At 42.0% G+C, this 16,379-nt stretch overlaps 1 protein-coding gene across 1 annotated transcript in view; it reads right to left on the reverse strand.

The window, feature by feature from the left end:
- camkk1a (calcium/calmodulin-dependent protein kinase kinase 1, alpha a) overlaps window positions 1-16,379 on the reverse strand; it is a 56,844-nt gene that overhangs the window by 32,492 nt on the left and 7,973 nt on the right. The gene's annotated exons all lie outside the window — the stretch shown is intronic.

Below are 16,379 nucleotides of genomic sequence, written 5' to 3' on the forward strand. Positions count from 1 at the left end.
CAATATGTTTTACAAAGTTAGGAAAGCAATGTTGAGGTGAAGCCTGATGTTGCCTTCCACATAAAAGAATGTTCTCAGTCTCTTCCACACAGCTTATCAATCAAACACTGGCATCGGATGGATACTCAGTATCGGCTGCTACCCAAAGCTCACGTATCGTTAACAGTATTGGGGATGAAAAAGTCGGATTAATGCATCCCTAGTCCAAACCAAATTTCATGGTTGAGATATTTCACTGAAAACCACAAACGTCCTCCTGCTGGTGGCGCTAGAGGAAAAGTAAAGGGATCACCGAAGTCATTAAGGGCCCCGATCGCAGCGGCATGCGTCGCAACAGACACGGCCGCTTCAAATTCGCCCCGTGGCAAAGTGAGTCTGGCAACACCGAACATGGACCAAAGTGAGCGACTGACCAACACTGCCACCCTGACAGCTACACGGTTAGTGATGGCTAAGAAAAGCAGCTCTTTTGACAACGTACTTCCAAAAAATTGTATAATAATAAGTTGGTATAATGAATATTGCTACACCTATTGACATGGTTTAGCTGAAATGTCTTTCTGTGGTGTTTAAGGCCGTGTTACAGTTTCAAAAGTCAAAGTTTATTTGATTGCTGTAGCCCAATAATACTCGGCTTGACTGGCTCATCATATTCTTGGTCATCATAACTAACCCTGTATGGATGTGATGTGCTTGCTATCATTGCAGCGTGGCTCGGCTCAGGTTAAGCCCTTTGTAGAACATGAACAAACACCAACAGAGAATGAATGCCATCGAAATGAAAACCGTTGAATTCTATCTATTCTGTGTCCGGCTGGCCATTTCCAGCAGCGAGAGCACCTGTGAGACTTGAGTTTAATCACGCAGTCAGAAAAAAGAGGAAATGTCCTCTCTCTCTTTGTGGTGGGTTCAGTTACTTACAGCAGTCATGCGCTCATAAATTGAAATAAATGTCCCCCCCCGGATAAAAACCCAACCCAAATGCTGCAGAGCTAATTCTGCTTCATGCCTGTGGCCACAGCGTGCATGCGCACGAAATGCTTGCGGTTGGACTGACACACAAAGAAATGCACACATGCAAACAACTGATTGTACTGTGTGCACACAGTATGTGTGTACATAAACCCAGACATTTAAGCGGGATTTATTTATTGTGCCGTGTCTCTTTCATCTCTAATGAAAATCAAGTCAGCGGGCGGATTGCCACAGACGGGGAATATCAAAGCTCTCTCGTACATCTGGTTTTGTTCTGCAGATGGAAGAACACAGATATGCAAATTGAGCTCAAGCCCGACCAGCCAAGGACAAGCACAGGGCACTCAAACAGGCCTCCATCCATGCAACAGTCGGAATCAAGAGGTTGTTTTCTTCTGCCAAGGACAAAGTCAGTTCTGTGGACATTTGACAAGAGGTGGTCAGTAAATGGGCCATGTTATGCTATTCCTGAAGTGTGTCAGGAAGGTAGAGCTTCAAATTCAAAAATATCACAGTGTTCCACTTTGTCCAGGTGGGTCACACTCATTCATCCGTTTGCACAGCGGTGGCTCCATGCCAACTGCAGTGTCTCACATTCTGTGCCATGTTCGCATAGCTCTAGGGATGGCATGAGGCTCGTTCGAGCCACACAACATGTTTTGAGATCTAGACTTCCACAGAAAATTAGGATTTTCTACAAAACGTGGCGTTTGTTGTTTGTTGGCGCCTCGATCTCGTGAAGGCAACGTTGCCCACGTCTGCATGGAGTCAGAGCAATCTAGGATCAAGTTGGACACTAATCTAACCGTCATGAATCGTGCGGCGATCGCCGGTGATCGATTCAGGCCGGGCTCATCTCATATCAGCCTAATGTAGTCGATCGGACAGTCCAGACTGAAATATCTTAAAAGGGGACAGTATGTAGGATTTGGATGCATCTAGCGGTGTGGTTGCAGATTGTAACCGGCTGAGTACCCCTCCACTCACTCCTCCCTTTCCAAGACTTCTGAAATATAAGTGCAAGTGCAAAACCAATATAACTTGGACTGCAATTATGTTTTACAGACACAATATCGGTGATATTTTAAACTAGTGACACTCCCTTCAATCTAAGCCGTACTTTGTGTTTTGTGTAACACAAAGAACAGCTGTGGTAGATGGGGATGTCATTAGTTTTGCAGGTATTTGGTCATAAACCAAAATAAAAAAATAAAACCTGATGATGGCGCCAGAAAGAAAAGTTAAAAGGATCACCAACTTTTTTACAATTCATCCTGAGGGGAACGTGAATAGTAGTTGAAGTAATATTTTGAAAACAGGTTTGTGACGGGCCGGCACGTATGTTAACAAAGACATGAGGAACTGAAGCACAAAAACTGAACTTGGTAAAAAAGGTTGATTTACCGGCATAAAGATGTACAGTCACCTGTCACCTGTAATATAACTACTAATACCAATGAGAAAATAAAAAAAGCTTTTCAGCGGCCAGCAGCAAGGGGGAATTCATTGTTCGTCTCCCGACTCATTTGAAAAAACTAAATGGAAAAATATATTCTGCTAACATATTCTGCTAATTCTTATCACAACTGGTGATTATCTGTCTCTTGAAACGGGTTGCTCTCCACTGCAGCAGCATTCAGCCCGCTGAGCAATATATGCTGGTAGGAGTCGGAGGAGCAGCAGTGGTCTGGTCACCAATTTCAGACTTGTATTTGTTTGCAGAAGCACGTAACCACACGTTGTCATTATGCCTAATTTTTGTAATTGGGTTACATTTTTTTTTGCACTGCAATCATCCATCCATCATCGTCAATGTTTGAGATAAAATCAAACACTTTTGCCTCGAGCTGTTATGATACCGGTACCAGTATCTGGAATGCCTCCAATACAGCCTAGAATGCTGGATCTGGTATTGGCGAGTACACAAGTCCATGCACCAACCAGATATCACGTGATCATGCATCAGCTCTTTTTGCAAAAAACAAATCCATGTTGAAATCAGCAAAGAGGAGAGCTAGTTAAGGTTAGCTGTTAGCAGCTGGTGGGCAAGCACGGTCCAGTAGACCTAAATAAAGGAGCTAACAGCTAACACACGGAGGTAGCAGTGAGTTACATTTTGATGCATTCAAGGGCCATTGAGTAAAAGTTAGTATTTTGCCAGAGAAAATGACTACGTTATTATCATAATGTGGTCAAATGTAATCTTGTGAAATGTTGTTTTTGGCAAGAAACCTTCAAACCAAAGCTGTTTGAAGGAGGTATTTAACAACAATATAAAAAAGAGAGAATTATGACCCGTTTTTTGTTTTTAAATGTACAGGTATTGGATCAGTACTCAGTGTCTGCTGATACGCAGGTTCATGTAATCAATAAATCATTATGGAGAAGGAAAAAATGGTATCGGAACATCTCCATGTTACATAACTGCAAACTGTGACTTGGCATATTGTTAGACTAAGCCAAGGACCATGCATAGTAAAACTCAGTGGTGGGCCGTCAGGGCCTGCAAAGCCTTCTCTGCTGGCCTAAACAGAATCACAAAGTTATAGCTATTTTATAATTGAATATTTTTTCTTAAATACATTTAATTTTTTCTTATATGTATTATAATTTTTACAAATATTTTTCCCATTATCTTATTTTCTCATTGCACAGCTACTGTGCTCCTCAGTTGCTCTGCTTCCAGTGCAGCTTGTTTTAAGTAGAGCTTTTATCCAATCAGATTTCACGTCTATGTCTCTAGTAAGAAGAGAGGCCCAGGCCTGCAGACTCACCCAGTGCTGGCATGTGCAGTTTAAGTTGAATGGGGACGATATTGTTGATTGACATAGTCTTCAACCAATCAGATCTTTAGTTTGAGGAAGGAGGAGAAACGGATTTAGTGGCGGAGTTACTGGGAACGCTTTTCTCAAGAAGGACATTTCTGAACAAACTGGACAGTAAGAAACGACCCCACAGCTAGCAGCCCTGACCAGCCAGGAAAAGGATTTGTATGCAGCTTCGGAGAAGCGTTGCACATGTCATGGCTGTGAATGTGTTTCATTTGAACTGAGCGTCTGTACTTTTGGAGAGACTCGAGTGGATCTACAACTCAACGACCACGTTCGCAGGGAAACAGCTCCACAACCGCGGCCCGCCCTTCGCCGGTCCACGGCCGAAGACGACCACCGGCGGCGGAAGACCGACAACGACCGGCGAAATATAACTGGGGAGGCTCGACTGGCATCGATGAATGGATAAGGACTTCTTACTGGAACTGATGTACTGGGATTAAACTCTTTGTCAACAAAGAAAGGAGGATAGACAGCATTTGGTAAGTGAACTTCGTTTGTTTTCCTCTACTGTTCATTTGTCTATCGTGGCGTTTTTATGAATAACATTTGAATGGCTCGTGCTCGTGTGGTGGAATGCGTGGATCCGCTGCAGGTCTGCTGGATTGATTTGTTGCTTTGTTGTCATACGAATATATGGGACTGCTCTTGTGAGTTTGTCATTGTGTTACATTGATTTGGACTGTATTGTCCGTTAATGACGCAGCGTCCCGTCATGCTCGTATTCATTCAATGCACTCTGCATTTCGTGTTTTGTATGCTAGGTGTTGAACTTCATGTAACATTTTATTTCATTTGTCAAATGTTGCAGTGTTATGTGAATATGTGGCTTTTACACGAAACAAATAATAACCCGTAGCTGTGACGTTATAATGAGGTTATTAGAAGTGTAGAACAGCACTGAAGGCCCAGGTATAAAATCCACGGCCCGCCACTGGTAAAACTATTAAATGTCTTTGTATAAAAGCTGCAAGAAGCAATATTTGAAGCTTCAGCACATTGTGTCAAAAGATCCTGGAAGAGGAGTAATGTTGATTTCATTTTAACCTTGATATCCACAACCAGGAAATCCACACACTCGTATCCTTATCCAGTAATAACACATCTGCCATCTCACACTAATGCTCCAATACTCATCCATCCAGGATTACGAGGTATATTCGTATCTTCATTTTTGCCACTGCCAGAGCTGTTTGAATAAATTACTTCTGGGTCGTTGAATAAAATCGAAATGCTCGACAGTTTTATCTGCATGATCAAACTCCCTTCACAAAAGGAACACGGACAGAAAATCAGATGTTTGTCAAACAAAGTTCACCACTTTTATCATTTATATACTTCACATGGGCGCCTCAGTTTGTTTACCGAATTAAAGATGTCGCACAGTATACACAGAGGGGAAAGAAAATGGATTGATTGAACCAGAGAGAAGCTTGAAAACCACATCTGAATATGAAGTGCTTTCAATAACTGCCATCTTTCAACTAGTTTGGATGGAGAAGCTGCAGCGGAGCCAATTACAGTAAGAGGAGAGCGTGGGCTGTAGAGGGCGAAAAAATGATTCCATTTGGCTCCATTAGTGAACCACTTTCACCCTTAACCTGGCTTTTATTTGTCTCAGTCATCATGTTGTTGTTGTGAGTGCTAGACAGCAAACAGACGTCCGTGGCTCAAAAATCAGAATCAAAATCCTTTAGTTGCTGGGACGACAAAAAAGCAGAGCAGCCTGGAACCTAATGCACATGAAGAAAACTTGTTCATTTATCTTGGTCCTGATGTTTTTCTTTACCTCCTCTGGCCTCCTTGACAAAGTGCAAAGAACAAGCAAGTGCACCAGTGTATATTCAACAGAGAACTGAAAACCTCTGGGTGTAGCCAACACAGACGACTGACCTTGCAGACCTGCAGTGGTTTGTGTTCTGAAAAACACAGTGTCTATGCACGTATCTGCAGTATGATGTCGAGAGCCGAGGGCACGGCTTTGCGTGGAAATCATATACCTGGTGCTCTGCAGTGAATTTCTACTTCACCGTGTTCTCTTGCATCCCAACTTATTATCAGCTTTGAAGCGGAATAGTTCAGGTGAGGTGCACCTCCTCGCTCAGCTGGATCAAAAGCAATCAACTCTGATTGTTCACTGATTACAACGATGTGATTGGAAGACAATCAGCACTGCAATGATTGGTTTTTTTGGACACATGAAAAACATACTGAAATTTGTAATGTGTTTCTTGTATCCTTTTTTTAAGATATGATGCTTGTGTAGCAAGAAATGAGGAAGGATACATTTGTTTACAATCTCTCACTTAAAACTGATTAGTGATCAACTATTTTGATAATCGGTTAACCATTTAGGTCAGTTTTCAAGAGAAAGCGCAAAACATTTACTTTTTGAGAGGCTGATGATGGACATTTTTCACCGTTTTCTGTTTCACAAACCAAACGAGGAATCGAATTAGAAAATAACAAGTCCTCTAATTTAAACATCATAATAAGTCATCCCTCCACGCCTTCTAGAGCCACTAATAGAAGCGTTTTCTCAACATAATTATCTGTCCCTTTAAAAACTAATGAAAAATAAGAATACAATCGCTGAACCATCCATCCATTCTGACCTCTTCCCTATTCGGTCTTTGTCGCTCTTTAGCATTCCTCTGTTTGGCTGACATTTAAAGTAGAGATGTCTCAATATTATTTTTCCATTCCTGAACTTGTCAGTACAGATCCAATACTTGTGCGTTAAAAAACAGGTCATAATTCCCTCTCTAATATCTATTTTATATTGATGTGGAAACATCTCCATCAACGTTATTCAATTCAAGTTTCTCGGCAAAAAGAAAGGTAACAAGATTTGAACAAAACATCATTTAGCGCCATTGTCAGGTTTTAATTTGACCAATACTTTGGTTTATGACCAAATACCTGCTAAACTAATGACATTCCATCAGTAACAGCTGTTATTTGTGTTAAATAATGCAAATACTTACATGGGTAGCATGCTAACATTTGCTAGTTAGCGCAAAACAAAAAGTACAGGCTAGATTGATGGGAGTGTCACTAGTTCTGCTGGTATTTTCCAAAGTATTGGACAAATAGAAGTTTAATGATGCCACGTTTGCACACATCACGATTTTTACTAATTGGACCTCGAATGCAGCACAATGTAACTCAATGCAACCTCCGTTAACGTTGGCTGTTAGCTTCGTTATTTAGCCAAGCAGGCATTGTTATGATAAACGGACCTGGAAAACAAACTGCAAGGTAGCATACAGTTACCACGCTATGTAAATGTCAGCTGATCAGCCGATCTTAGCCTTGACACCCCACCCCGCGCATCACAGAGAAGACCAAGGTATGAACATTTACAGTCCTACTCATGCTGAGGCAGTGAGACTACATCACACTGTTTGATCTCTGTGTGATCCGTTCCGTTATGCCTGGCACTCTGAAGGCTGCCATTTGCATCTTGATGATCAAAAGTTGATTTCAGGGCCAGAGGGACCATTACGATATTCAACGCTACACTGCACTGCACTCGCTGGCTATACACAGTTTTATATTCACTTTTCCCAGCTTAAAAAAAAACACATTTAAATTAAAGAACAAATGTCAGGAATAATTGTGTGTCTAAATAAAGAGCACTGCTATAAAGTTAACCTCATTTGCACAATGAAATCTACTAATTAGAACATTTAAGCACATTAGAGTCACAGTTTGACCAGCACAGATTTTTAAGGAGGAGATGTTATGACATATATGTCACAAACCTGCAGATATCACGATATCTTTTTTTAATGCGAGACCATTTAAAGGCAATTTCTAAATAACAAGGATTCAGTGCTCCCCATGCAGTATTTTACAGTCTTGGCTGGGTGGAAATCAAGTGACAATAATAATAATCTCAACTAATATAGTTGTTTTAGGCAGTGAGCATCTGGTTTGTTTCCAATAAAGACAACGCACATTTAACTGCAGGGTTTTATGGACTACAGACACTATTCTCACTGGCTCTTATCTTGTTTTGTTATTATTACAGGCCACAATCAGGGAACTGGCTGCTCTTGATGGATGATAGAGCGAGCCTACAGTACAGCTGCTTGGATTTGCAAGGCTTTTGTGCACAACTGCCCACTCAACTGCCCCACACACATGCACACACAAATATATGCACGCACACACACACACACACACACACACACACACACACACTCACACACACACACACACACACACGTGTCACAGAATTAGCGTTTCCCATGTTTTCCTGTTGTGGTAGCACACAATGATTATGCCTCATCATCTTTGACTGAGTGAGCATCATTCATATGGAGCAGTGTGTGCAGCATCTTAAGGGCCTCTGGAGACGGTGAGAGAACTCAGCAATCAAATATCAACTGTGATCAAGGGAAACTCTCAGCACCACGAATGCTGGTGAATATAACGACTCGCCACATCACACCCGCGAGCAGACTACAGCCCCAAGAGCACAGTGGCGATCCCCTGACTGATAAAAACACATCATCCTGCAAGTGACCTTTGACCCTTGAAATTAACTTAGTCTTTGAACAAAGTGAAAAGAACAACCACAGTAAACAATAGATTGTAAATACGTAAAATATTCGAAATTTAGTTCATTTCAAATCATTTGTTTTGCTTTGCAACCATGAATGTTTCAATGAAAAGTAAGTTGTGATTGGTGTTTGTTAGTCGGTTGTTGACGTTCCTGACCTCCAGCGGCTGCAGTAAATCTCTTTTGTCCATGTTGAGCAAAGGAGGAAACGGTAGCTGTGTTTCCTTTTTCAAATTTGTATGCGCATTTCGATACAACTTCTCAATTTCTATTTAGCACAAACCTGTTAATGACAATACATGAACCGTGTTACTCGTAAACATGTAGCATCGTGTTATTACAGGGCTACAATAAAACATGGGACTTTGACTTTGGGACGGCTTCCTGTTTTCTACAGACAGTCAATGTTGATTTATTTTAACCCTAGCCTGACTCACCAGTTGCATAGAAGCAGTTGCATAGTCGGCAACCTGCGGCTCCGGAGCCGCATGCAGCTCTTCAGCCCCTCTGTTGCGGCTCCCTGAGTCTACATCCACACTAATACGTTTTAAACGATCTCTGTCCAAACGGCGTTTCAGCATCGTTTTCTAGATGATCTCCGTCCAGACTTAAACGCCTGAAATCGAATATCACGTTACTATTCACGTACACTGGGCATGCGGGTGGGTGCCGGTGTAAACAGGAAGTAGATTGGTTGCTCAAAGCCGCAAACGTGACTTCAGACGGCCGCGCCGTAGGTCTGATAACACAACGCTGGACACGCTGCTCGCTAATTGCTCCATTAACAGCTGCTTCCTCCACAGAAATGCAGACTCTACTGGACAACAGCTGGTAGTAAAGACAACAAGGTCAGTATTACCTGACCTTAAATAAAAATGTTTTAATACTTTGTAAACTAAAATGTGCTACACATCCTATTACGCCTGTCAAGAGCCTTTCCCTGCATGTGGCTAATCATGATTTTCAGACCCCCGCCCTCGGTAAACTATCAATGGATAAATCCAAAAAAAGAAAAGTCACGGAGGAAAATAGAGAGTTTAATTCTGCGTGGACGTATTAATTTGCTTTCACTGCCAATGATGCTGGCTTACCCGTGTGCTTGATATGTGCGATTTCTCAACTGCTGCAGCAAACTGAGCAAGTTTTTTTCTCCTCTTCATAAGAGTTTGATATTGTTCTAAAATTGCAATAAAATGTCAAAAATTGTCTATTCTTGTTCCATATTTTCATAAATACAACAAACTATAGTTTTGTATATATAATATAACTATATATAAAACTTTATAAGCTGTGATATCAAATAGCTTTTGCGGCTCCAGACGAATTTTAATTGGAGGAAAACAGGGCAAAATGGCTCTTTGGATAGTGAAGGTTGCCAACCCCTGTTTTAAAGAAATACAAACAAGCCAGAGCTTTTCTTCCCTTATAGCAGAATGATAATGTGTGGAGACAGACCTTTCTTTAGACTAAGGTCGTTCCTACCCGTAGCAAAGTGGTTATAATTGTAACCATAACATCAAGGGTCCCATAACCTTAAAAAGGTTGTAATCTTAACCCAAACCACAATGTTTCCCTGAACCTAACCAAGTTGTTTTTGTGCTGAAAAATAACCAACACCTGTAAACAGACTTTGATGTGTAAAATTGGTGAGTTCCCCATTTTATTTTTGGAACAGCAACAGCGTGCTGTCGATGGGGGCTTTGGACCAGAGATCACGTTTTGAAGGTCCTGGACCAACAATGTATTTTGTTGTTTAATTTGAAGGAACTGTTGATGACATGTTGAATACAAGCTACTGCTAAAAACACACTGTAAGGTATACCACTATAGTTAGTCTGTACTTAATTGAGCATATAGTCCTTGTGATGCTACCGTCATGTGCAAATATGTCTGTTTTTGTGGGGTTGAAAAAAATATATACTGTATAGGTCTCTTAATGATATTATATTCCACCATAGGACTGTAGAGCTTCGTCATGTCTTTGTGTACATTGGACAAGTGGAAAAAAGTCAGTGTGTAAGTGTAAGTGCTAAATACCCAAAGCAAAAAAAGCCCAGGTCCTCATTGTTGATATTGCAATGACAAACAATTCAAACAGGCAGCAAAGGAAGTTCATGTCTGTCAACAAAACCACCTCCACGAAATCTAGCTTTTAAAACACACGGGACCTAACACCGTAATTGCAGGCCTTTCCCAGTACAAAACACTTTCCCGTGTTTACACCTGTTACAGATTAAATCGCTGGAACTCTTTAATTCAATCCACAGGATTAACAAGCTACTGTACGAGACACAACTCGCTGTAGCAGTAAACCTGTTAAAGCCAGTGTTGTATAGCCAATCAGGCTAGACACTGGGCACAGGCTCCACGAGCGCCGATCAATCTGACTGGACAGAAATACACTTCGGGACAATCCCCACCCAAATCCAGGGCCACCCTCTCTGAGGTTGGCTGCCTCAGGCAATAGTAAGCCCAGGATTAAACAGGATAGAGGAGTGCAAACTGGCAAGTTGGGTGAGCCAATTAATTCTCCTCTACTCAGACACTGACAATGAGTCTGCAGCTTCCAGCATGGCTGACCTTCCAGGAATCCCAGAAATGTGGCCTGACAAGGGTCCCTCTAACGAGGACAGACCGGTTCATAAATACAGATTCTATCTTTTCAGGTGGGGCGGGCCCTTGGTGGTGGCTCCACCCTCCAGTGATCCAGTAGCTCGACCTGCTACTAGCTGATCCTCTATTTTTAGAGGGAGTTAGTGCCGCCCAGTCCAGAAGGGATAGCAAGAGAGGCCGAAAGGGTTAATATAGAAGATGAACACAGTGCAGCCCATCTTCCACCGACCCTCAAAATCCCCATTCAGAGCTTTCAATACCACGACTCCAGAAATCTGTGATGATGTGAACCTGCAGAGGATTAATCTGTTGCAGCTGAAAATGAGAATCCATCTATCATTTCCGTTGGGAGTGATACTCAGTGCCCTCTAAATCCCTCAGAGGCAGAATATCCCTCAGTGATCTCTATCCCTTCTTTTCACCGCTGTTAGAAAACCTGCTGCAGCTTACTCTAATTCGCTCTGGTGAGCTGTAGCCAGATAACAAGTCCAGCTTCCACTCTTTATTACAGACTCAATATAAATGCATACTTTATGATCAAGTGCTGAACCTAGTTCTTAAACACTCATGGTACTTTTCTTTTTTTTTAATCTGGAGATTAAAAGGAGTGTGTCCTGCCCAAGCGGTTCTGCAGAGTGAAGCCGATGCAGAAGTGTCGTGAAACTTGCATTCTCTCTACTGACCAGCAAGGGGGCGAATCCTCCGGTTGCAAAAAGAAGTCAGATTGTATGGAAGTCTATGAGAAAATGACTCTACTTCTCACTTGATTTATTCCCTCAGTAAACATTGTAAACATGAGTTTATGGTCTCAATCTCTAGTTTCAAGTCTTCTTCAATACAGCATGATGTACATTTCGTAAATTATGGTCCATTTAGAGTCAAATAGATCATAAAGCAGAGTATGTTTTAGGGCGGGCTTACTGTGATTGACAGGTTGCTGCCGCTACCAGAGCCGTATCCGGCGTGTCTACGTCACTCATCCGCAGTCCAAATATGGCAATTTTCGTTCATCGGTTGCAAAAAACAACAACATGGCGACGGCGAAATTTAAGAACTCAAAGCTTCATAACGGCGGTCCACAAACAAGTATGTAACATCACGATGACTACGTCCACTTCTTATATGCAGTCTGTGGTCCAGCCGTGCTAGTAGCTCTGTGAGACTGTGCAGTAATGTTTACGCTAAATGCTCATCAGCATGGCAACATGCTCACAGTGACAATGCTAACATTCTGAAGTTAAGCAGGTCACATCTTAGTTTACATTAGTTAACATTTGTTAACTAGGATTTAACATTGAGGCTGATGGGAACCATTAGCATGGTTGACAACTCTTAAGTTCTCAGCGTGAGACAACTGCTTTCAAGCTTTGTCTCACCCTCTCATGCCACACAAGCTATTCTCCTGCCAAACCCCTTCGTGAACAACAGAGCGATGGGTTTTCCAGAAATGTCAGTAGTGATGCTAATGTGTGTTGCTCTTAACTGTTTCTACGTAGTATCCTCTCCTTCGCAGTCCTCTGGGTACCATGAATGTCTGTACAGAATGTTAACGGCAGCCATCAAATAGCTGTTGAGATATTTCAGTCTGGACCAAAGTGGTGGACTGACCGACGGACCTTGCCATGCCCAGATCCACGGCGCTAGCATGGCAAAAAACGCAAACCAAAACATTTGGATAGGAATCCAAAACTGTCTCAAAGGTAATACTAAGCTAAAACCAACACACTGTCAATAAAGACAACTTCCACCAGTCGTGCAGGCTCCCCTTGTTGTGCTTTGTAGATTTTATGGTCGACAATATTTTCCAGTTAAAAGACATAGAACAGTGTGTCCAGTATTTACCGTTTGACATTTGTTGTTTGTTTGACCACACACACACACACACACTGTTAGGATGATCCAAAGTGACGCAGTAAGTGAACCCAGATGTCCTTACACAGCACGTAGCCGCAGGTGTCTTACCCTCAGCATGTCTTTGTGTGGTTGTGTGTGTGTGTGTGTGTGTGTGTGTGTGTGTGTGTGTGTGTGTGTGTGTGTGTGTGTGTGTGTGTGTGTGTGTGTGTGTGTGTGTGTGTGTTTGCGGGTGTGCTCTGACTGTGTGTGAAGTCGTGCAGGTGCAGATCACAATGTAGGTTTTCTAAAACGGCAGCATGGCTGATGTTCACGGCTCACGGCCTGTAGAAAATGATCCAATGAACACAGTTACTAAGATAATTACACTTGCTGTGTTTTGGGAATTTATTTAAAATTAACAAAGACTGTAGTCGATAGTGATCTGGCTTATTTTCTTCTGTGACTTAGTTTGACAATTGATGTTAAGTCACGTTGGAGCGTCACTACTTTCTGCAGCGGCTGAGCTCCTTCCTGGACTGTATTTCAGAGTCATCACTGAAGAAGAGGAGGAACAGCTCTTTCCTCTGGCTTATCTGTCTCTCTACACATTTAAACACCAAAACAAAATTAGATTTATTTTCTAGCTCTTATCTCTTCGGAGCAGGTTCCTAAATGTGCACAAACAAACAAAAAGAAATTGGAAAAACAAACCTCTCAGAAACTAAATCAGACTTTAGGTTGTGTTCTTTGTTTGGGGGAAGGTCAGAGGCAGTGGACTGCAGAGGCATCACCATTAACAGGCTGCTGGGATTAACAGAAGGAGCAGATGTTTATCCCAGCAGCCCTTTGGTGACTCATCCTAAAAAATGTTCCTCGTTGAAGACAGAGGACCGTTATTGTCGTTACATAATGATCATTTGGTTAAACACCCTCATCCACACTTCTTATTATGAGTTGTGTCACCGCCAAGTCATAAATATATATTTATTAATGTAATAAAGGTTTCCTTGATACATACTTAGTTTTAATGATTAATTTGCACATGGTACAGCATAGCTAATTTCATTAATTCATTTCTACGTGTTTTCAGGCATGAATGCCCGAAGAAAATGCTGTTTTTCAGCCTCTAAAATATCAAGATTTGCCTTTTTTCTGATTTATACAAGTTTAAACTAAATATGTTTAGCTTTTAAACCTTTGTTCGGAAAGAACAAGTCATTTGAAGACTTCATCTTGGAGTCAAAGAAGCTAGGATGGATATTTTTTTACTTATTTCGGATATGTTGTAGACTAAACAATTGAGAAAATAACCTGCAAATTATTCGATAACGAAAATAATCATAAGTTGCAGGCCTATTTTATTCTAATTTTCACATACACAGACTGCAGAGAACCAAAGAGAACAGACAACTGGTTGAGATGATTTTCTTTTTAAATTCACTTTTATTTTTGTTGGTGTTTTTAAGGACCATTTGAGCCCTCTGAGCTGCGAGCCTCTTTCTCCCTTCATCAATAATGATGGCAGCCGTATTAAAGAGCCTCTCATTCTCCAGCCTGGTGCAAGCTACAAAGAGAAATATAGATGCTGGAGCCAGGGGAGGGGAGACGAGCTTGGTCGATTCTTCAGAACTGGATGGGATATGAGGATTGGTTTGCTCACTAAAATAGGTAGCTTTCTCAAAAGGAGAGCGCTGTCAGCTGGCCCAGGGTCAGATTCTGCTTCTCACTCCTCCAGGATTTCATCAGAAAGACTACCAGCCTCTGTTCTTTCGTGCAGTTCCATCATCCACGCGGAGAGGGATGTTTCTACCGGCCTATTGCATGAAAACCTGAGCAGAAATAGCAACGCTTGCAATGTAGAGACACTGAAGTACTGTCAGCAGGGATCTTAGCGGAGGTTTAAGCTCCTTCTCTTTAGCTGGCAGAACTAACTGAAATCATAGACCCGCCTTTGGAGCCTCGAGAGCCGATTCCTCCTCCAGCAACTCTGTCACTGCTAAGCATTGGTAGACAATCTGCCAGAGCCTCCTCCACCAAGACTGCACACACACACACACACACACACACACGATTTATAGAGGTAGAGACGGAAAAAGCTTTTTTTAAACATTACCAATTTTGTTTTTGTCAGGGCACAGGCAGTACTGGAGAAATAGATGTTAAATTAACATTAAGCTTTGCCAGCTACTTACAGGCCACAACATATATATATATATATATATAGTTCCATCGATTGTGGACACCAAACAAAGGAAGTGCGGGTCTGGGTGGTGGTAGCAGGGACCAGCATCCTTTTACATGTCACCAACCCTGAACTGATTGTTCCCAGCTCGCCATATAAACACGGACAGAAAATAAAACTCACATTCTTCAGGGACGAGAGCTACAATAAACCTAACAAAAGAGTTACTCACTACATCTGACAAAGCATGTTGAGGTTTAATCCAGGACTCTGCACTGTTTAGGATTTTACAGTCCAAGGGCCAGACATGCAAACAATGTGTACCCATAATAGCCATACATGCACTATTTCCCTCACTCAAATCATAATATGGTCCGCATGCGAATTTCATTTAGTGTGTTGTACCCTCGGCTGCTCCTGTCCGCATGTTGACGTGTCCTTGGACAAGATGATGACGGCGCTATATGATAAGTTATGGGGATAACCAAATCTTATTTCAATTCATCCTGAGGAGAACATGAATTTCTGAATTAAATATCATGGCAATTCATCCGACAAAACCATGAATGTCAACATGTTAGTGGTGGTAGAGCGTATCGCCAAAACCATTAGAGTTCGTCCTCGGGGGACCACGACCGAACATACTGAATTTAATGGCAATCCATAAAATAGCTAAAAGATATTTGAGTCTGGGCCGATGAGTTGGGCGGTCCGACATCGTTACCTCTAGAGCCATGCTGCTAGCATGTACACACAACAAATAGCAGCAAAACAGAATATAAATACACATGACAATTGCTATGCGTAGGAGTCGGCACATTACAAAGTAATACGCTGTCGTTGCTGATGCCAACTCAACACAATGGTGACACCTTCAGCTGCATGAAAATGGAACAAATCCATCTCTTATATATAGAAGCTAGAGTGTGCACCCACTGTTTGCAATACACACCTGGTCATTGTATCGCACAATTAAGTCCACCCTCGAATCGGATGTAAACACAGCATATGGCACCTGTTAATGCATACCTCATTACGTGAACCTATAGCTGCCACATGTGGGTTGGGTGGCAAACTACAAAAAGCCTCCACGAGTGTGGGCATTCACGTCAAGTATTTGCTATTTTGAACCATTTATTATTCATGACAAAAATGTCAATATATTTCTGCACGTTGTTATCCCTCTCCAGAGGGGAATGAAATGATGTAGAACAGATGGTAACCTGGGAAGTCGAAAGGACTTTGGCTGTCTACAGTAAACCCAGAGGAGTCCACTGTGACGAGGGCCCACAGAGGAAAAGCTGGTGTCAGAGTGTGTGGACGAGACGGCACAAGCCTCTCTGGAGGACAGACACAAACTCAACCAGCCATCAAT

Source organism: Pholis gunnellus, assembly GCF_910591455.1.
Source record: "Pholis gunnellus genome assembly, chromosome: 13".
Lineage (NCBI taxonomy): Eukaryota > Metazoa > Chordata > Actinopteri > Perciformes > Pholidae > Pholis > Pholis gunnellus.